Source organism: Rosa rugosa, chromosome 6 (assembly GCF_958449725.1).
Source record: "Rosa rugosa chromosome 6, drRosRugo1.1, whole genome shotgun sequence".
NCBI classification, from domain to species: domain Eukaryota; kingdom Viridiplantae; phylum Streptophyta; class Magnoliopsida; order Rosales; family Rosaceae; genus Rosa; species Rosa rugosa.
Genome location: NC_084825.1, coordinates 20,528,001 through 20,546,696, shown reverse-complemented (window position 1 = coordinate 20,546,696; position 18,696 = coordinate 20,528,001). Strand labels below are relative to the sequence as shown.

At 41.5% G+C, this 18,696-nt stretch overlaps 34 non-coding genes across 34 annotated transcripts; all 34 read right to left on the bottom strand.

Moving 5' to 3' along the window:
* Positions 1-367: 367 nt before the first annotated feature.
* On the bottom strand, positions 368-486 carry LOC133718987 (5S ribosomal RNA). Its single transcript, XR_009850723.1, has one exon. It is a non-coding gene; the product is annotated as a 5S ribosomal RNA (ribosomal RNA).
* Positions 487-902: 416 nt separating this feature from the next.
* Positions 903-1,021, bottom strand: LOC133719251 (5S ribosomal RNA). The gene has a single exon (XR_009850975.1). It is a non-coding gene; the product is annotated as a 5S ribosomal RNA (ribosomal RNA).
* A 416-nt stretch (positions 1,022-1,437) lies between these two features.
* LOC133719250 (5S ribosomal RNA) lies at positions 1,438-1,556 on the bottom strand. The gene has a single exon (XR_009850974.1). It is a non-coding gene; the product is annotated as a 5S ribosomal RNA (ribosomal RNA).
* Positions 1,557-1,972: 416 nt separating this feature from the next.
* Positions 1,973-2,091, bottom strand: LOC133719249 (5S ribosomal RNA). The gene has a single exon (XR_009850973.1). It is a non-coding gene; the product is annotated as a 5S ribosomal RNA (ribosomal RNA).
* A 418-nt stretch (positions 2,092-2,509) lies between these two features.
* LOC133719247 (5S ribosomal RNA) lies at positions 2,510-2,628 on the bottom strand. Its single transcript, XR_009850971.1, has one exon. It is a non-coding gene; the product is annotated as a 5S ribosomal RNA (ribosomal RNA).
* A 417-nt stretch (positions 2,629-3,045) lies between these two features.
* LOC133719246 (5S ribosomal RNA) lies at positions 3,046-3,164 on the bottom strand. Its single transcript, XR_009850970.1, has one exon. It is a non-coding gene; the product is annotated as a 5S ribosomal RNA (ribosomal RNA).
* Positions 3,165-3,580: 416 nt separating this feature from the next.
* LOC133719245 (5S ribosomal RNA) lies at positions 3,581-3,699 on the bottom strand. The gene has a single exon (XR_009850969.1). It is a non-coding gene; the product is annotated as a 5S ribosomal RNA (ribosomal RNA).
* A 417-nt stretch (positions 3,700-4,116) lies between these two features.
* Positions 4,117-4,235, bottom strand: LOC133719244 (5S ribosomal RNA). The gene has a single exon (XR_009850968.1). It is a non-coding gene; the product is annotated as a 5S ribosomal RNA (ribosomal RNA).
* A 416-nt stretch (positions 4,236-4,651) lies between these two features.
* On the bottom strand, positions 4,652-4,770 carry LOC133718933 (5S ribosomal RNA). The gene has a single exon (XR_009850673.1). It is a non-coding gene; the product is annotated as a 5S ribosomal RNA (ribosomal RNA).
* Positions 4,771-5,177: 407 nt separating this feature from the next.
* On the bottom strand, positions 5,178-5,296 carry LOC133718954 (5S ribosomal RNA). Its single transcript, XR_009850692.1, has one exon. It is a non-coding gene; the product is annotated as a 5S ribosomal RNA (ribosomal RNA).
* Positions 5,297-5,713: 417 nt separating this feature from the next.
* Positions 5,714-5,832, bottom strand: LOC133719243 (5S ribosomal RNA). Its single transcript, XR_009850967.1, has one exon. It is a non-coding gene; the product is annotated as a 5S ribosomal RNA (ribosomal RNA).
* A 595-nt stretch (positions 5,833-6,427) lies between these two features.
* Positions 6,428-6,546, bottom strand: LOC133718953 (5S ribosomal RNA). Its single transcript, XR_009850691.1, has one exon. It is a non-coding gene; the product is annotated as a 5S ribosomal RNA (ribosomal RNA).
* A 416-nt stretch (positions 6,547-6,962) lies between these two features.
* On the bottom strand, positions 6,963-7,081 carry LOC133719242 (5S ribosomal RNA). Its single transcript, XR_009850966.1, has one exon. It is a non-coding gene; the product is annotated as a 5S ribosomal RNA (ribosomal RNA).
* Positions 7,082-7,497: 416 nt separating this feature from the next.
* LOC133719241 (5S ribosomal RNA) lies at positions 7,498-7,616 on the bottom strand. Its single transcript, XR_009850965.1, has one exon. It is a non-coding gene; the product is annotated as a 5S ribosomal RNA (ribosomal RNA).
* A 416-nt stretch (positions 7,617-8,032) lies between these two features.
* On the bottom strand, positions 8,033-8,151 carry LOC133719240 (5S ribosomal RNA). The gene has a single exon (XR_009850964.1). It is a non-coding gene; the product is annotated as a 5S ribosomal RNA (ribosomal RNA).
* Positions 8,152-8,568: 417 nt separating this feature from the next.
* Positions 8,569-8,687, bottom strand: LOC133719239 (5S ribosomal RNA). Its single transcript, XR_009850963.1, has one exon. It is a non-coding gene; the product is annotated as a 5S ribosomal RNA (ribosomal RNA).
* A 417-nt stretch (positions 8,688-9,104) lies between these two features.
* LOC133719238 (5S ribosomal RNA) lies at positions 9,105-9,223 on the bottom strand. The gene has a single exon (XR_009850962.1). It is a non-coding gene; the product is annotated as a 5S ribosomal RNA (ribosomal RNA).
* Positions 9,224-9,641: 418 nt separating this feature from the next.
* Positions 9,642-9,760, bottom strand: LOC133719616 (5S ribosomal RNA). Its single transcript, XR_009851343.1, has one exon. It is a non-coding gene; the product is annotated as a 5S ribosomal RNA (ribosomal RNA).
* A 417-nt stretch (positions 9,761-10,177) lies between these two features.
* On the bottom strand, positions 10,178-10,296 carry LOC133719236 (5S ribosomal RNA). The gene has a single exon (XR_009850960.1). It is a non-coding gene; the product is annotated as a 5S ribosomal RNA (ribosomal RNA).
* Positions 10,297-10,713: 417 nt separating this feature from the next.
* On the bottom strand, positions 10,714-10,832 carry LOC133719235 (5S ribosomal RNA). Its single transcript, XR_009850959.1, has one exon. It is a non-coding gene; the product is annotated as a 5S ribosomal RNA (ribosomal RNA).
* A 417-nt stretch (positions 10,833-11,249) lies between these two features.
* On the bottom strand, positions 11,250-11,368 carry LOC133719234 (5S ribosomal RNA). Its single transcript, XR_009850958.1, has one exon. It is a non-coding gene; the product is annotated as a 5S ribosomal RNA (ribosomal RNA).
* A 417-nt stretch (positions 11,369-11,785) lies between these two features.
* LOC133719233 (5S ribosomal RNA) lies at positions 11,786-11,904 on the bottom strand. The gene has a single exon (XR_009850957.1). It is a non-coding gene; the product is annotated as a 5S ribosomal RNA (ribosomal RNA).
* Positions 11,905-12,322: 418 nt separating this feature from the next.
* LOC133719625 (5S ribosomal RNA) lies at positions 12,323-12,441 on the bottom strand. Its single transcript, XR_009851354.1, has one exon. It is a non-coding gene; the product is annotated as a 5S ribosomal RNA (ribosomal RNA).
* Positions 12,442-12,857: 416 nt separating this feature from the next.
* Positions 12,858-12,976, bottom strand: LOC133719232 (5S ribosomal RNA). Its single transcript, XR_009850956.1, has one exon. It is a non-coding gene; the product is annotated as a 5S ribosomal RNA (ribosomal RNA).
* Positions 12,977-13,394: 418 nt separating this feature from the next.
* LOC133719624 (5S ribosomal RNA) lies at positions 13,395-13,513 on the bottom strand. Its single transcript, XR_009851353.1, has one exon. It is a non-coding gene; the product is annotated as a 5S ribosomal RNA (ribosomal RNA).
* Positions 13,514-13,928: 415 nt separating this feature from the next.
* Positions 13,929-14,047, bottom strand: LOC133719230 (5S ribosomal RNA). The gene has a single exon (XR_009850954.1). It is a non-coding gene; the product is annotated as a 5S ribosomal RNA (ribosomal RNA).
* A 416-nt stretch (positions 14,048-14,463) lies between these two features.
* LOC133719623 (5S ribosomal RNA) lies at positions 14,464-14,582 on the bottom strand. Its single transcript, XR_009851352.1, has one exon. It is a non-coding gene; the product is annotated as a 5S ribosomal RNA (ribosomal RNA).
* Positions 14,583-15,000: 418 nt separating this feature from the next.
* Positions 15,001-15,119, bottom strand: LOC133719229 (5S ribosomal RNA). The gene has a single exon (XR_009850953.1). It is a non-coding gene; the product is annotated as a 5S ribosomal RNA (ribosomal RNA).
* A 417-nt stretch (positions 15,120-15,536) lies between these two features.
* On the bottom strand, positions 15,537-15,655 carry LOC133719622 (5S ribosomal RNA). Its single transcript, XR_009851351.1, has one exon. It is a non-coding gene; the product is annotated as a 5S ribosomal RNA (ribosomal RNA).
* Positions 15,656-16,072: 417 nt separating this feature from the next.
* LOC133719621 (5S ribosomal RNA) lies at positions 16,073-16,191 on the bottom strand. Its single transcript, XR_009851349.1, has one exon. It is a non-coding gene; the product is annotated as a 5S ribosomal RNA (ribosomal RNA).
* Positions 16,192-16,607: 416 nt separating this feature from the next.
* On the bottom strand, positions 16,608-16,726 carry LOC133719228 (5S ribosomal RNA). Its single transcript, XR_009850952.1, has one exon. It is a non-coding gene; the product is annotated as a 5S ribosomal RNA (ribosomal RNA).
* A 417-nt stretch (positions 16,727-17,143) lies between these two features.
* Positions 17,144-17,262, bottom strand: LOC133718939 (5S ribosomal RNA). The gene has a single exon (XR_009850679.1). It is a non-coding gene; the product is annotated as a 5S ribosomal RNA (ribosomal RNA).
* A 417-nt stretch (positions 17,263-17,679) lies between these two features.
* On the bottom strand, positions 17,680-17,798 carry LOC133719227 (5S ribosomal RNA). Its single transcript, XR_009850951.1, has one exon. It is a non-coding gene; the product is annotated as a 5S ribosomal RNA (ribosomal RNA).
* Positions 17,799-18,215: 417 nt separating this feature from the next.
* On the bottom strand, positions 18,216-18,334 carry LOC133719620 (5S ribosomal RNA). The gene has a single exon (XR_009851348.1). It is a non-coding gene; the product is annotated as a 5S ribosomal RNA (ribosomal RNA).
* Positions 18,335-18,696: the final 362 nt, after the last annotated feature.

Sequence of the window (18,696 nt, the reverse complement as noted above, 5' to 3'; positions counted from 1 at the left end):
AAAGTGCTTCCATACATTACCCCAAGCTTATGAAAGTTTTTAGTTGGCGTCTCAACCGCACCACCTCTCCGCCGGGATACACTTTTATTGCTGTTAGAAAATGAAAATAAATATAAAAATTTAAAACAAAATAAATGAATAAAAAATCTAGCAAAAACAACTCCTCGATCAAACAAAGCCCAAGAGCCCCAAGGCCCAAGGCCAATCTTTTGCGTCTTAACATATCTAATCTCCGCGGCCGGTGAGCTTTCCTTCAATCTCACAAGCCTTCGAAGAGTTGGATTGAATTAGTACATGGACAAAGTAGCCGAAATCAAAAAAGCAACTTAATGAACCGAAACAAAAAAAAAAAAAAAACATAAAAAGAGGGGTGCAACACGAGGACTTCCCAGGAGGTCACCCATCCTAGTACTGCTCTCGCCCAAGCAAGCTTAACTTCGGAGTTCTGATTGGATCCGGTGCATTATTGCTGGTATGATCGCACCCGTTAGTGTATGCGGAATCAATCTATATAAACTCCCTTCGCTCAGCTCCCTAAAGTGCTTCCATACATTACCCCAAGCTTATGAAAGTTTTTAGTTGGCGTCTCAACCGCACCACCTCTCCGCCGGGATACACTTTTATTGCTGTTAGAAAATGAAAATAAATATAAAAATTTAAAACAAAATAAATGAATAAAAAATCTAGCAAAAACAACTCCTCGATCAAACAAAGCCCAAGAGCCCCAAGGCCCAAGGCCAATCTTTTGCGTCTTAACATATCTAATCTCCGCGGCCGGTGAGCTTTCCTTCAATCTCACAAGCCTTCGAAGAGTTGGATTGAATTAGTACATGGACAAAGTAGCCGAAATCAAAAAAGCAACTTAATGAACCGAAACAAAAAAAAAAAAAAACATAAAAAGAGGGGTGCAACACGAGGACTTCCCAGGAGGTCACCCATCCTAGTACTGCTCTCGCCCAAGCAAGCTTAACTTCGGAGTTCTGATGGGATCCGGTGCATTATTGCTGGTATGATCGCACCCGTTAGTGTATGCGGAATCAATCTATATAAACTCCCTTCGCTCAGCTCCCTAAAGTGCTTCCATACATTACCCCAAGCTTATGAAAGTTTTTAGTTGGCGTCTCAACCGCACCACCTCTCCGCCGGGATACACTTTTATTGCTGTTAGAAAATGAAAATAAATATAAAAATTTAAAACAAAATAAATGAATAAAAAATCTAGCAAAAACAACTCCTCGATCAAACAAAGCCCAAGAGCCCCAAGGCCCAAGGCCAATCTTTTGCGTCTTAACATATCTAATCTCCGCGGCCGGTGAGCTTTCCTTCAATCTCACAAGCCTTCGAAGAGTTGGATTGAATTAGTACATGGACAAAGTAGCCGAAATCAAAAAAGCAACTTAATGAACCGAAACAAAAAAAAAAAAAAACATAAAAAGAGGGGTGCAACACGAGGACTTCCCAGGAGGTCACCCATCCTAGTACTGCTCTCGCCCAAGCAAGCTTAACTTCGGAGTTCTGATGGGATCCGGTGCATTATTGCTGGTATGATCGCACCCGTTAGTGTATGCGGAATCAATCTATATAAACTCCCTTCGCTCAGCTCCCTAAAGTGCTTCCATACATTACCCCAAGCTTATGAAAGTTTTTAGTTGGCGTCTCAACCGCACCACCTCTCCGCCGGGATACACTTTTATTGCTGTTAGAAAATGAAAATAAATATAAAAATTTAAAACAAAATAAATGAATAAAAAATCTAGCAAAAACAACTCCTCGATCAAACAAAGCCCAAGAGCCCCAAGGCCCAAGGCCAATCTTTTGCGTCTTAACATATCTAATCTCCGCGGCCGGTGAGCTTTCCTTCAATCTCACAAGCCTTCGAAGAGTTGGATTGAATTAGTACATGGACAAAGTAGCCGAAATCAAAAAAGCAACTTAATGAACCGAAACAAAAAAAAAAAAAAACATAAAAAGAGGGGTGCAACACGAGGACTTCCCAGGAGGTCACCCATCCTAGTACTGCTCTCGCCCAAGCAAGCTTAACTTCGGAGTTCTGATGGGATCCGGTGCATTATTGCTGGTATGATCGCACCCGTTAGTGTATGCGGAATCAATCTATATAAACTCCCTTCGCTCAGCTCCCTAAAGTGCTTCCATACATTACCCCAAGCTTATGAAAGTTTTTAGTTGGCGTCTCAACCGCACCACCTCTCCGCCGGGATACACTTTTATTGCTGTTAGAAAATGAAAATAAATATAAAAATTTAAAACAAAATAAATGAATAAAAAATCTAGCAAAAACAACTCCTCGATCAAACAAAGCCCAAGAGCCCCAAGGCCCAAGGCCAATCTTTTGCGTCTTAACATATCTAATCTCCGCGGCCGGTGAGCTTTCCTTCAATCTCACAAGCCTTCGAAGAGTTGGATTGAATTAGTACATGGACAAAGTAGCCGAAATCAAAAAAGCAACTTAATGAACCGAAACAAAAAAAAAAAAAAAAACATAAAAAGAGGGGTGCAACACGAGGACTTCCCAGGAGGTCACCCATCCTAGTACTGCTCTCGCCCAAGCAAGCTTAACTTCGGAGTTCTGATGGGATCCGGTGCATTATTGCTGGTATGATCGCACCCGTTAGTGTATGCGGAATCAATCTATATAAACTCCCTTCGCTCAGCTCCCTAAAGTGCTTCCATACATTACCCCAAGCTTATGAAAGTTTTTAGTTGGCGTCTCAACCGCACCACCTCTCCGCCGGGATACACTTTTATTGCTGTTAGAAAATGAAAATAAATATAAAAATTTAAAACAAAATAAATGAATAAAAAATCTAGCAAAAACAACTCCTCGATCAAACAAAGCCCAAGAGCCCCAAGGCCCAAGGCCAATCTTTTGCGTCTTAACATATCTAATCTCCGCGGCCGGTGAGCTTTCCTTCAATCTCACAAGCCTTCGAAGAGTTGGATTGAATTAGTACATGGACAAAGTAGCCGAAATCAAAAAAGCAACTTAATGAACCGAAACAAAAAAAAAAAAAAAACATAAAAAGAGGGGTGCAACACGAGGACTTCCCAGGAGGTCACCCATCCTAGTACTGCTCTCGCCCAAGCAAGCTTAACTTCGGAGTTCTGATGGGATCCGGTGCATTATTGCTGGTATGATCGCACCCGTTAGTGTATGCGGAATCAATCTATATAAACTCCCTTCGCTCAGCTCCCTAAAGTGCTTCCATACATTACCCCAAGCTTATGAAAGTTTTTAGTTGGCGTCTCAACCGCACCACCTCTCCGCCGGGATACACTTTTATTGCTGTTAGAAAATGAAAATAAATATAAAAATTTAAAACAAAATAAATGAATAAAAAATCTAGCAAAAACAACTCCTCGATCAAACAAAGCCCAAGAGCCCCAAGGCCCAAGGCCAATCTTTTGCGTCTTAACATATCTAATCTCCGCGGCCGGTGAGCTTTCCTTCAATCTCACAAGCCTTCGAAGAGTTGGATTGAATTAGTACATGGACAAAGTAGCCGAAATCAAAAAAGCAACTTAATGAACCGAAACAAAAAAAAAAAAAAACATAAAAAGAGGGGTGCAACACGAGGACTTCCCAGGAGGTCACCCATCCTAGTACTGCTCTCGCCCAAGCAAGCTTAACTTCGGAGTTCTGATGGGATCCGGTGCATTATTGCTGGTATGATCGCACCCGTTAGTGTATGCGGAATCAATCTATATAAACTCCCTTCGCTCAGCTCCCTAAAGTGCTTCTATACATTACCCCAAGCTTATGAAAGTTTTTAGTTGGCGTCTCAACCGCACCACCTCTCCGCCGGGATACACTTTTATTGCTGTTAGAAAATGAAAATAAATATAAAAATTTAAAACAAAATAAATGAATAAAAAATCTAGCAAAAACAACTCCTCGATCAAACAAAGCCCAAGAGCCCCAAGGCCCAAGGCCAATCTTTTGCGTCTTAACATATCTAATCTCCGCGGCCGGTGAGCTTTCCTTCAATCTCACAAGCCTTCGAAGAGTTGGATTGAATTAGTACATGGACAAAGTAGCCGAAATCAAAAAAGCAACTTAATGAACCGAAACAAAAAAAAAAAAAAAACATAAAAAGAGGGGTGCAACACGAGGACTTCCCAGGAGGTCACCCATCCTAGTACTGCTCTCGCCCAAGCAAGCTTAACTTCGGAGTTCTGATGGGATCCGGTGCATTATTGCTGGTATGATCGCACCCGTTAGTGTATGCGGAATCAATCTATATAAACTCCCTTCGCTCAGCTCCCTAAAGTGCTTCCATACATTACCCCAAGCTTATGAAAGTTTTTAGTTGGCGTCTCAACCGCACCACCTCTCCGCCGGGATACACTTTTATTGCTGTTAGAAAATGAAAATAAATATAAAAATTTAAAACAAAATAAATGAATAAAAAATCTAGCAAAAACAACTCCTCGATCAAACAAAGCCCAAGAGCCCCAAGGCCCAAGGCCAATCTTTTGCGTCTTAACATATCTAATCTCCGCGGCCGGTGAGCTTTCCTTCAATCTCACAAGCCTTCGAAGAGTTGGATTGAATTAGTACATGGACAAAGTAGCCGAAATCAAAAAAGCAACTTAATGAACCGAAACAAAAAAAAAAAAAAACATAAAAAGAGGGGTGCAACACGAGGACTTCCCAGGAGGTCACCCATCCTAGTACTGCTCTCGCCCAAGCAAGCTTAACTTCGGAGTTCTGATGGGATCCGGTGCATTATTGCTGGTATGATCGCACCTGTTAGTGTATGCGGAATCAATCTATATAAACTCCCTTCGCTCAGCTCCCTAAAGTGCTTCCATACATTACCCCAAGCTTATGAAAGTTTTTAGTTGGCGTCTCAACCGCACCACCTCTCCGCCGGGATACACTTTTATTGCTGTTAGAAAATGAAAATAAATATAAAAATTTAAAACAAAATAAATGAATAAAAAATCTAGCAAAAACAACTCCTCGATCAAACTAAACCCTAAACCCAAGGCCAATCTTTTGCGTCTTAACATATCTAATCTCCGCGGCCGGTGAGCTTTCCTTCAATCTCACAAGCCTTCGAAGAGTTGGATTGAATTAGTACATGGACAAAGTAGCCGAAATCAAAAAAGCAACTTAATGAACCGAAACAAAAAAAAAAAAAAACATAAAAAGAGGGGTGCAACACGAGGACTTCCCAGGAGGTCACCCATCCTAGTACTGCTCTCGCCCAAGCAAGCTTAACTTCGGAGTTCTGATGGGATCCGATGCATTATTGCTGGTATGATCGCACCCGTTAGTGTATGCGGAATCAATCTATATAAACTCCCTTCGCTCAGCTCCCTAAAGTGCTTCCATACATTACCCCAAGCTTATGAAAGTTTTTAGTTGGCGTCTCAACCGCACCACCTCTCCGCCGGGATACACTTTTATTGCTGTTAGAAAATGAAAATAAATATAAAAATTTAAAACAAAATAAATGAATAAAAAATCTAGCAAAAACAACTCCTCGATCAAACAAAGCCCAAGAGCCCCAAGGCCCAAGGCCAATCTTTTGCGTCTTAACATATCTAATCTCCGCGGCCGGTGAGCTTTCCTTCAATCTCACAAGCCTTCGAAGAGTTGGATTGAATTAGTACATGGACAAAGTAGCCGAAATCAAAAAAGCAACTTAATGAACCGAAACAAAAAAAAAAAAAAAACATAAAAAGAGGGGTGCAACACGAGGACTTCCCAGGAGGTCACCCATCCTAGTACTGCTCTCGCCCAAGCAAGCTTAACTTCGGAGTTCTGATGGGATCCGGTGCATTATTGCTGGTATGATCGCACCCGTTAGTGTATGCGGAATCAATCTATATAAACTCCCTTCGCTCAGCTCCCTAAAGTGCTTCCATACATTACCCCAAGCTTATGAAAGTTTTTAGTTGGCGTCTCAACCGCACCACCTCTCCGCCGGGATACACTTTTATTGCTGTTAGAAAATGAAAATAAATATAAAAATTTAAAACAAAATAAATGAATAAAAAATCTAGCAAAAACAACTCCTCGATCAAACAAAGCCTAAACCCAAGGCCAATCTTTTGCGTCTTAACATATCTAATCTCCGCGGCCGGTGAGCTTTCCTTCAATCTCACTCTCCGCCGGGATACACTTTTATTGCTGTTAGAAAATGAAAATAAATATAAAAATTTAAAATAAAATAAATGAATAAAAAATCTAGCAAAAACAACTCCTCGATCAAACTAAACCCTAAACCCAAGGCCAATCTTTTGCGCCTTAACATATCTAATCTCCGCGGCCGGTGAGCTTTCCTTCAATCTCACAAGCCTTCGAAGAGTTGGATTGAATTAGTACATGGACAAAGTAGCCGAAATCAAAAAAGCAACTTAATGAACCGAAACAAAAAAAAAAAAAAACATAAAAAGAGGGGTGCAACACGAGGACTTCCCAGGAGGTCACCCATCCTAGTACTGCTCTCGCCCAAGCAAGCTTAACTTCGGAGTTCTGATGGGATCCGATGCATTATTGCTGGTATGATCGCACCCGTTAGTGTATGCGGAATCAATCTATATAAACTCCCTTCGCTCAGCTCCCTAAAGTGCTTCCATACATTACCCCAAGCTTATGAAAGTTTTTAGTTGGCGTCTCAACCGCACCACCTCTCCGCCGGGATACACTTTTATTGCTGTTAGAAAATGAAAATAAATATAAAAATTTAAAACAAAATAAATGAATAAAAAATCTAGCAAAAACAACTCCTCGATCAAACAAAGCCCAAGAGCCCCAAGGCCCAAGGCCAATCTTTTGCGTCTTAACATATCTAATCTCCGCGGCCGGTGAGCTTTCCTTCAATCTCACAAGCCTTCGAAGAGTTGGATTGAATTAGTACATGGACAAAGTAGCCGAAATCAAAAAAGCAACTTAATGAACCGAAACAAAAAAAAAAAAAAACATAAAAAGAGGGGTGCAACACGAGGACTTCCCAGGAGGTCACCCATCCTAGTACTGCTCTCGCCCAAGCAAGCTTAACTTCGGAGTTCTGATGGGATCCGGTGCATTATTGCTGGTATGATCGCACCCGTTAGTGTATGCGGAATCAATCTATATAAACTCCCTTCGCTCAGCTCCCTAAAGTGCTTCCATACATTACCCCAAGCTTATGAAAGTTTTTAGTTGGCGTCTCAACCGCACCACCTCTCCGCCGGGATACACTTTTATTGCTGTTAGAAAATGAAAATAAATATAAAAATTTAAAACAAAATAAATGAATAAAAAATCTAGCAAAAACAACTCCTCGATCAAACAAAGCCCAAGAGCCCCAAGGCCCAAGGCCAATCTTTTGCGTCTTAACATATCTAATCTCCGCGGCCGGTGAGCTTTCCTTCAATCTCACAAGCCTTCGAAGAGTTGGATTGAATTAGTACATGGACAAAGTAGCCGAAATCAAAAAAGCAACTTAATGAACCGAAACAAAAAAAAAAAAAAACATAAAAAGAGGGGTGCAACACGAGGACTTCCCAGGAGGTCACCCATCCTAGTACTGCTCTCGCCCAAGCAAGCTTAACTTCGGAGTTCTGATGGGATCCGGTGCATTATTGCTGGTATGATCGCACCCGTTAGTGTATGCGGAATCAATCTATATAAACTCCCTTCGCTCAGCTCCCTAAAGTGCTTCCATACATTACCCCAAGCTTATGAAAGTTTTTAGTTGGCGTCTCAACCGCACCACCTCTCCGCCGGGATACACTTTTATTGCTGTTAGAAAATGAAAATAAATATAAAAATTTAAAACAAAATAAATGAATAAAAAATCTAGCAAAAACAACTCCTCGATCAAACAAAGCCCAAGAGCCCCAAGGCCCAAGGCCAATCTTTTGCGTCTTAACATATCTAATCTCCGCGGCCGGTGAGCTTTCCTTCAATCTCACAAGCCTTCGAAGAGTTGGATTGAATTAGTACATGGACAAAGTAGCCGAAATCAAAAAAGCAACTTAATGAACCGAAACAAAAAAAAAAAAAAACATAAAAAGAGGGGTGCAACACGAGGACTTCCCAGGAGGTCACCCATCCTAGTACTGCTCTCGCCCAAGCAAGCTTAACTTCGGAGTTCTGATGGGATCCGGTGCATTATTGCTGGTATGATCGCACCCGTTAGTGTATGCGGAATCAATCTATATAAACTCCCTTCGCTCAGCTCCCTAAAGTGCTTCCATACATTACCCCAAGCTTATGAAAGTTTTTAGTTGGCGTCTCAACCGCACCACCTCTCCGCCGGGATACACTTTTATTGCTGTTAGAAAATGAAAATAAATATAAAAATTTAAAACAAAATAAATGAATAAAAAATCTAGCAAAAACAACTCCTCGATCAAACAAAGCCCAAGAGCCCCAAGGCCCAAGGCCAATCTTTTGCGTCTTAACATATCTAATCTCCGCGGCCGGTGAGCTTTCCTTCAATCTCACAAGCCTTCGAAGAGTTGGATTGAATTAGTACATGGACAAAGTAGCCGAAATCAAAAAAGCAACTTAATGAACCGAAACAAAAAAAAAAAAAAAACATAAAAAGAGGGGTGCAACACGAGGACTTCCCAGGAGGTCACCCATCCTAGTACTGCTCTCGCCCAAGCAAGCTTAACTTCGGAGTTCTGATGGGATCCGGTGCATTATTGCTGGTATGATCGCACCCGTTAGTGTATGCGGAATCAATCTATATAAACTCCCTTCGCTCAGCTCCCTAAAGTGCTTCCATACATTACCCCAAGCTTATGAAAGTTTTTAGTTGGCGTCTCAACCGCACCACCTCTCCGCCGGGATACACTTTTATTGCTGTTAGAAAATGAAAATAAATATAAAAATTTAAAACAAAATAAATGAATAAAAAATCTAGCAAAAACAACTCCTCGATCAAACAAAGCCCAAGAGCCCCAAGGCCCAAGGCCAATCTTTTGCGTCTTAACATATCTAATCTCCGCGGCCGGTGAGCTTTCCTTCAATCTCACAAGCCTTCGAAGAGTTGGATTGAATTAGTACATGGACAAAGTAGCCGAAATCAAAAAAGCAACTTAATGAACCGAAACAAAAAAAAAAAAAAAACATAAAAAGAGGGGTGCAACACGAGGACTTCCCAGGAGGTCACCCATCCTAGTACTGCTCTCGCCCAAGCAAGCTTAACTTCGGAGTTCTGATGGGATCCGGTGCATTATTGCTGGTATGATCGCACCCGTTAGTGTATGCGGAATCAATCTATATAAACTCCCTTCGCTCAGCTCCCTAAAGTGCTTCCATACATTACCCCAAGCTTATGAAAGTTTTTAGTTGGCGTCTCAACCGCACCACCTCTCCGCCGGGATACACTTTTATTGCTGTTAGAAAATGAAAATAAATATAAAAATTTAAAACAAAATAAATGAATAAAAAATCTAGCAAAAACAACTCCTCGATCAAACAAAGCCCAAGAGCCCCAAGGCCCAAGGCCAATCTTTTGCGTCTTAACATATCTAATCTCCGCGGCCGGTGAGCTTTCCTTCAATCTCACAAGCCTTCGAAGAGTTGGATTGAATTAGTACATGGACAAAGTAGCCGAAATCAAAAAAGCAACTTAATGAACCGAAACAAAAAAAAAAAAAAAAACATAAAAAGAGGGGTGCAACACAAGGACTTCCCAGGAGGTCACCCATCCTAGTACTGCTCTCGCCCAAGCAAGCTTAACTTCGGAGTTCTGATGGGATCCGGTGCATTATTGCTGGTATGATCGCACCCGTTAGTGTATGCGGAATCAATCTATATAAACTCCCTTCGCTCAGCTCCCTAAAGTGCTTCCATACATTACCCCAAGCTTATGAAAGTTTTTAGTTGGCGTCTCAACCGCACCACCTCTCCGCCGGGATACACTTTTATTGCTGTTAGAAAATGAAAATAAATATAAAAATTTAAAACAAAATAAATGAATAAAAAATCTAGCAAAAACAACTCCTCGATCAAACAAAGCCCAAGAGCCCCAAGGCCCAAGGCCAATCTTTTGCGTCTTAACATATCTAATCTCCGCGGCCGGTGAGCTTTCCTTCAATCTCACAAGCCTTCGAAGAGTTGGATTGAATTAGTACATGGACAAAGTAGCCGAAATCAAAAAAGCAACTTAATGAACCGAAACAAAAAAAAAAAAAAAACATAAAAAGAGGGGTGCAACACGAGGACTTCCCAGGAGGTCACCCATCCTAGTACTGCTCTCGCCCAAGCAAGCTTAACTTCGGAGTTCTGATGGGATCCGGTGCATTATTGCTGGTATGATCGCACCCGTTAGTGTATGCGGAATCAATCTATATAAACTCCCTTCGCTCAGCTCCCTAAAGTGCTTCCATACATTACCCCAAGCTTATGAAAGTTTTTAGTTGGCGTCTCAACCGCACCACCTCTCCGCCGGGATACACTTTTATTGCTGTTAGAAAATGAAAATAAATATAAAAATTTAAAACAAAATAAATGAATAAAAAATCTAGCAAAAACAACTCCTCGATCAAACAAAGCCCAAGAGCCCCAAGGCCCAAGGCCAATCTTTTGCGTCTTAACATATCTAATCTCCGCGGCCGGTGAGCTTTCCTTCAATCTCACAAGCCTTCGAAGAGTTGGATTGAATTAGTACATGGACAAAGTAGCCGAAATCAAAAAAGCAACTTAATGAACCGAAACAAAAAAAAAAAAAAAACATAAAAAGAGGGGTGCAACACGAGGACTTCCCAGGAGGTCACCCATCCTAGTACTGCTCTCGCCCAAGCAAGCTTAACTTCGGAGTTCTGATGGGATCCGGTGCATTATTGCTGGTATGATCGCACCCGTTAGTGTATGCGGAATCAATCTATATAAACTCCCTTCGCTCAGCTCCCTAAAGTGCTTCCATACATTACCCCAAGCTTATGAAAGTTTTTAGATGGCGTCTCAACCGCACCACCTCTCCGCCGGGATACACTTTTATTGCTGTTAGAAAATGAAAATAAATATAAAAATTTAAAACAAAATAAATGAATAAAAAATCTAGCAAAAACAACTCCTCGATCAAACAAAGCCCAAGAGCCCCAAGGCCCAAGGCCAATCTTTTGCGTCTTAACATATCTAATCTCCGCGGCCGGTGAGCTTTCCTTCAATCTCACAAGCCTTCGAAGAGTTGGATTGAATTAGTACATGGACAAAGTAGCCGAAATCAAAAAAGCAACTTAATGAACCGAAACAAAAAAAAAAAAAAAACATAAAAAGAGGGGTGCAACACGAGGACTTCCCAGGAGGTCACCCATCCTAGTACTGCTCTCGCCCAAGCAAGCTTAACTTCGGAGTTCTGATGGGATCCGGTGCATTATTGCTGGTATGATCGCACCCGTTAGTGTATGCGGAATCAATCTATATAAACTCCCTTCGCTCAGCTCCCTAAAGTGCTTCCATACATTACCCCAAGCTTATGAAAGTTTTTAGTTGGCGTCTCAACCGCACCACCTCTCCGCCGGGATACACTTTTATTGCTGTTAGAAAATGAAAATAAATATAAAAATTTAAAACAAAATAAATGAATAAAAAATCTAGCAAAAACAACTCCTCGATCAAACAAAGCCCAAGAGCCCCAAGGCCCAAGGCCAATCTTTTGCGTCTTAACATATCTAATCTCCGCGGCCGGTGAGCTTTCCTTCAATCTCACAAGCCTTCGAAGAGTTGGATTGAATTAGTACATGGACAAAGTAGCCGAAATCAAAAAAGCAACTTAATGAACCGAAACAAAAAAAAAAAAAAAACATAAAAAGAGGGGTGCAACACGAGGACTTCCCAGGAGGTCACCCATCCTAGTACTGCTCTCGCCCAAGCAAGCTTAACTTCGGAGTTCTGATGGGATCCGGTGCATTATTGCTGGTATGATCGCACCCGTTAGCGTATGCGGAATCAATCTATATAAACTCCCTTCGCTCAGCTCCCTAAAGTGCTTCCATACATTACCCCAAGCTTATGAAAGTTTTTAGTTGGCGTCTCAACCGCACCACCTCTCCGCCGGGATACACTTTTATTGCTGTTAGAAAATGAAAATAAATATAAAAATTTAAAACAAAATAAATGAATAAAAAATCTAGCAAAAACAACTCCTCGATCAAACAAAGCCCAAGGGCCCCAAGGCCCAAGGCCAATCTTTTGCGTCTTAACATATCTAATCTCCGCGGCCGGTGAGCTTTCCTTCAATCTCACAAGCCTTCGAAGAGTTGGATTGAATTAGTACATTGACAAAGTAGCCGAAATCAAAAAAGCAACTTAATGAACCGAAACAAAAAAAAAAAAAAAAACATAAAAAGAGGGGTGCAACACGAGGACTTCCCAGGAGGTCACCCATCCTAGTACTGCTCTCGCCCCAGCAAGCTTAACTTCGGAGTTCTGATGGGATCCGGTGCATTATTGCTGGTATGATCGCACCCGTTAGTGTATGCGGAATCAATCTATATAAACTCCCTTCGCTCAGCTCCCTAAAGTGCTTCCATACATTACCCCAAGCTTATGAAAGTTTTTAGTTGGCGTCTCAACCGCACCACCTCTCCGCCGGGATACACTTTTATTGCTGTTAGAAAATGAAAATAAATATAAAAATTTAAAACAAAATAAATGAATAAAAAATCTAGCAAAAACAACTCCTCGATCAAACAAAGCCCAAGGGCCCCAAGGCCCAAGGCCAATCTTTTGCGTCTTAACATATCTAATCTCCGCGGCCGGTGAGCTTTCCTTCAATCTCACAAGCCTTCGAAGAGTTGGATTGAATTAGTACATGGACAAAGTAGCCGAAATCAAAAAAGCAACTTAATGAACCGAAACAAAAAAAAAAAAAAACATAAAAAGAGGGGTGCAACACGAGGACTTCCCAGGAGGTCACCCATCCTAGTACTGCTCTCGCCCAAGCAAGCTTAACTTCGGAGTTCTGATGGGATCCGGTGCATTATTGCTGGTATGATCGCACCCGTTAGTGTATGCGGAATCAATCTATATAAACTCCCTTCGCTCAGCTCCCTAAAGTGCTTCCATACATTACCCCAAGCTTATGAAAGTTTTTAGTTGGCGTCTCAACCGCACCACCTCTCCGCCGGGATACACTTTTATTGCTGTTAGAAAATGAAAATAAATATAAAAATTTAAAACAAAATAAATGAATAAAAAATCTAGCAAAAACAACTCCTCGATCAAACAAAGCCCAAGAGCCCCAAGGCCCAAGGCCAATCTTTTGCGTCTTAACATATCTAATCTCCGCGGCCGGTGAGCTTTCCTTCAATCTCACAAGCCTTCGAAGAGTTGGATTGAATTAGTACATGGACAAAGTAGCCGAAATCAAAAAAGCAACTTAATGAACCGAAACAAAAAAAAAAAAAAAAACATAAAAAGAGGGGTGCAACACGAGGACTTCCCAGGAGGTCACCCATCCTAGTACTGCTCTCGCCCCAGCAAGCTTAACTTCGGAGTTCTGATGGGATCCGGTGCATTATTGCTGGTATGATCGCACCCGTTAGTGTATGCGGAATCAATCTATATAAACTCCCTTCGCTCAGCTCCCTAAAGTGCTTCCATACATTACCCCAAGCTTATGAAAGTTTTTAGTTGGCGTCTCAACCGCACCACCTCTCCGCCGGGATACACTTTTATTGCTGTTAGAAAATGAAAATAAATATAAAAATTTAAAACAAAATAAATGAATAAAAAATCTAGCAAAAACAACTCCTCGATCAAACAAAGCCCAAGGGCCCCAAGGCCCAAGGCCAATCTTTTGCGTCTTAACATATCTAATCTCCGCGGCCGGTGAGCTTTCCTTCAATCTCACAAGCCTTCGAAGAGTTGGATTGAATTAGTACATGGACAAAGTAGCCGAAATCAAAAAAGCAACTTAATGAACCGAAACAAAAAAAAAAAAAACATAAAAAGAGGGGTGCAACACGAGGACTTCCCAGGAGGTCACCCATCCTAGTACTGCTCTCGCCCAAGCAAGCTTAACTTCGGAGTTCTGATGGGATCCGGTGCATTATTGCTGGTATGATCGCACCCGTTAGTGTATGCGGAATCAATCTATATAAACTCCCTTCGCTCAGCTCCCTAAAGTGCTTCCATACATTACCCCAAGCTTATGAAAGTTTTTTGTTGGCGTCTCAACCGCACCACCTCTCCGCCGGGATACACTTTTATTGCTGTTAGAAAATGAAAATAAATATAAAAATTTAAAACAAAATAAATGAATAAAAAATCTAGCAAAAACAACTCCTCGATCAAACAAAGCCCAAGAGCCCCAAGGCCCAAGGCCAATCTTTTGCGTCTTAACATATCTAATCTCCGCGGCCGGTGAGCTTTCCTTCAATCTCACAAGCCTTCGAAGAGTTGGATTGAATTAGTACATGGACAAAGTAGCCGAAATCAAAAAAGCAACTTAATGAACCGAAACAAAAAAAAAAAAAAACATAAAAAGAGGGGTGCAACACGAGGACTTCCCAGGAGGTCACCCATCCTAGTACTGCTCTCGCCCCAGCAAGCTTAACTTCGGAGTTCTGATGGGATCCGGTGCATTATTGCTGGTATGATCGCACCCGTTAGTGTATGCGGAATCAATCTATATAAACTCCCTTCGCTCAGCTCCCTAAAGTGCTTCCATACATTACCCCAAGCTTATGAAAGTTTTTAGTTGGCGTCTCAACCGCACCACCTCTCCGCCGGGATACACTTTTATTGCTGTTAGAAAATGAAAATAAATATAAAAATTTAAAACAAAATAAATGAATAAAAAATCTAGCAAAAACAACTCCTCGATCAAACAAAGCCCAAGGGCCCCAAGGCCCAAGGCCAATCTTTTGCGTCTTAACATATCTAATCTCCGCGGCCGGTGAGCTTTCCTTCAATCTCACAAGCCTTCGAAGAGTTGGATTGAATTAGTACATGGACAAAGTAGCCGAAATCAAAAAAGCAACTTAATGAACCGAAACAAAAAAAAAAAAAAAAACATAAAAAGAGGGGTGCAACACGAGGACTTCCCAGGAGGTCACCCATCCTAGTACTGCTCTCGCCCAAGCAAGCTTAACTTCGGAGTTCTGATGGGATCCGGTGCATTATTGCTGGTATGATCGCACCCGTTAGTGTATGCGGAATCAATCTATATAAACTCCCTTCGCTCAGCTCCCTAAAGTGCTTCCATACATTACCCCAAGCTTATGAAAGTTTTTAGTTGGCGTCTCAACCGCACCACCTCTCCGCCGGGATACACTTTTATTGCTGTTAGAAAATGAAAATAAATATAAAAATTTAAAACAAAATAAATGAATAAAAAATCTAGCAAAAACAACTCCTCGATCAAACAAAGCCCAAGGGCCCCAAGGCCCAAGGCCAATCTTTTGCGTCTTAACATATCTAATCTCCGCGGCCGGTGAGCTTTCCTTCAATCTCACAAGCCTTCGAAGAGTTGGATTGAATTAGTACATGGACAAAGTAGCCGAAATCAAAAAAGCAACTTAATGAACCGAAACAAAAAAAAAAAAAAAACATAAAAAGAGGGGTGCAACACGAGGACTTCCCAGGAGGTCACCCATCCTAGTACTGCTCTCGCCCCAGCAAGCTTAACTTCGGAGTTCTGATGGGATCCGGTGCATTATTGCTGGTATGATCGCACCCGTTAGTGTATGCGGAATCAATCTATATAAACTCCCTTCGCTCAGCTCCCTAAAGTGCTTCCATACATTACCCCAAGCTTATGAAAGTTTTTAGTTGGCGTCTCAACCGCACCACCTCTCCGCCGGGATACACTTTTATTGCTGTTAGAAAATGAAAATAAATATAAAAATTTAAAACAAAATAAATGAATAAAAAATCTAGCAAAAACAACTCCTCGATCAAACAAAGCCCAAGGGCCCCAAGGCCCAAGGCCAATCTTTTGCGTCTTAACATATCTAATCTCCGCGGCCGGTGAGCTTTCCTTCAATCTCACAAGCCTTCGAAGAGTTGGATTGAATTAGTACATTGACAAAGTAGCCGAAATCAAAAAAGCAACTTAATGAACCGAAACAAAAAAAAAAAAAAAACATAAAAAGAGGGGTGCAACACGAGGACTTCCCAGGAGGTCACCCATCCTAGTACTGCTCTCGCCCCAGCAAGCTTAACTTCGGAGTTCTGATGGGATCCGGTGCATTATTGCTGGTATGATCGCACCCGTTAGTGTATGCGGAATCAATCTATATAAACTCCCTTCGCTCAGCTCCCTAAAGTGCTTCCATACATTACCCCAAGCTTATGAAAGTTTTTAGTTGGCGTCTCAACCGCACCACCTCTCCGCCGGGATACACTTTTATTGCTGTTAGAAAATGAAAATAAATATAAAAATTTAAAACAAAATAAATGAATAAAAAATCTAGCAAAAACAACTCCTCGATCAAACAAAGCCCAAGGGCCCCAAGGCCCAAGGCCAATCTTTTGCGTCTTAACATATCTAATCTCCGCGGCCGGTGAGCTTTCCTTCAATCTCACAAGCCTTCGAAGAGTTGGATTGAATTAGTACATGGACAAAGTAGCCGAAATCAAAAAAGCAACTTAATGAACCGAAACAAAAAAAAAAAAAAACATAAAAAGAGGGGTGCAACACGAGGACTTCCCAGGAGGTCACCCATCCTAGTACTGCTCTCGCCCAAGCAAGCTTAACTTCGGAGTTCTGATGGGATCCGGTGCATTATTGCTGGTATGATCGCACCCGTTAGTGTATGCGGAATCAATCTATATAAACTCCCTTCGCTCAGCTCCCTAAAGTGCTTCCATACATTACCCCAAGCTTATGAAAGTTTTTAGTTGGCGTCTCAACCGCACCACCTCTCCGCCGGGATACACTTTTATTGCTGTTAGAAAATGAAAATAAATATAAAAATTTAAAACAAAATAAATGAATAAAAAATCTAGCAAAAACAACTCCTCGATCAAACAAAGCCCAAGAGCCCCAAGGCCCAAGGCCAATCTTTTGCGTCTTAACATATCTAATCTCCGCGGCCGGTGAGCTTTCCTTCAATCTCACAAGCCTTCGAAGAGTTGGATTGAATTAGTACATGGACAAAGTAGCCGAAATCAAAAAAGCAACTTAATGAACCGAAACAAAAAAAAAAAAAAAACATAAAAAGAGGGGTGCAACACGAGGACTTCCCAGGAGGTCACCCATCCTAGTACTGCTCTCGCCCAAGCAAGCTTAACTTCGGAGTTCTGATGGGATCCGGGGCATTATTGCTGGTATGATCGCACCCGTTAGTGTATGCGGAATCAATCTATATAAACTCCCTTCGCTCAGCTCCCTAAAGTGCTTCCATACATTACCCCAAGCTTATGAAAGTTTTTAGTTGGCGTCTCAACCGCACCACCTCTCCGCCGGGATACACTTTTATTGCTGTTAGAAAATGAAAATAAATATAAAAATTTAAAACAAAATAAATGAATAAAAAATCTAGCAAAAACAACTCCTCGATCAAACAAAGCCCAAGAGCCCCAAGGCCCAAGGCCAATCTTTTGCGTCTTAACATATCTAATCTCCGCGGCCGGTGAGCTTTCCTTCAATCTCACAAGCCTTCGAAGAGTTGGATTGAATTAGTACATGGACAAAGTAGCCGAAATCAAAAAAGCAACTTAATGAACCGAAACAAAAAAAAAAAAAAAACATAAAAAGAGGGGTGCAACACGAGGACTTCCCAGGAGGTCACCCATCCTAGTACTGCTCTCGCCCAAGCAAGCTTAACTTCGGAGTTCTGATGGGATCCGGTGCATTATTGCTGGTATGATCGCACCCGTTAGTGTATGCGGAATCAATCTATATAAACTCCCTTCGCTCAGCTCCCTAAAGTGCTTCCATACATTACCCCAAGCTTATGAAAGTTTTTAGTTGGCGTCTCAACCGCACCACCTCTCCGCCGGGATACACTTTTATTGCTGTTAGAAAATGAAAATAAATATAAAAATTTAAAACAAAATAAATGAATAAAAAATCTAGCAAAAACAACTCCTCGATCAAACAAAGCCCAAGGGCCCCAAGGCCCAAGGCCAATCTTTTGCGTCTTAACATATCTAATCTCCGCGGCCGGTGAGCTTTCCTTCAATCTCACAAGCCTTCGAAGAGTTGGATTGAATTAGTACATTGACAAAGTAGCCGAAATCAAAAAAGCAACTTAATGAACCGAAACAAAAAAAAAAAAAAAACATAATAAGAGGGGTGCAACACGAGGACTTCCCAGGAGGTCACCCATCCTAGTACTGCTCTCGCCCCAGCAAGCTTAACTTCGGAGTTCTGATGGGATCCGGTGCATTATTGCTGGTATGATCGCACCCGTTAGTGTATGCGGAATCAATCTATATAAACTCCCTTCGCTCAGCTCCCTAAAGTGCTTCCATACATTACCCCAAGCTTATGAAAGTTTTTAGTTGGCGTCTCAACCGCACCACCTCTCCGCCGGGATACACTTTTATTGCTGTTAGAAAATGAAAATAAATATAAAAATTTAAAACAAAATAAATGAATAAAAAATCTAGCAAAAACAACTCCTCGATCAAACAAAGCCCAAGGGCCCCAAGGCCCAAGGCCAATCTTTTGCGTCTTAACATATCTAATCTCCGCGGCCGGTGAGCTTTCCTTCAATCTCACAAGCCTTCGAAGAGTTGGATTGAATTAGTACATGGACAAAGTAGCCGAA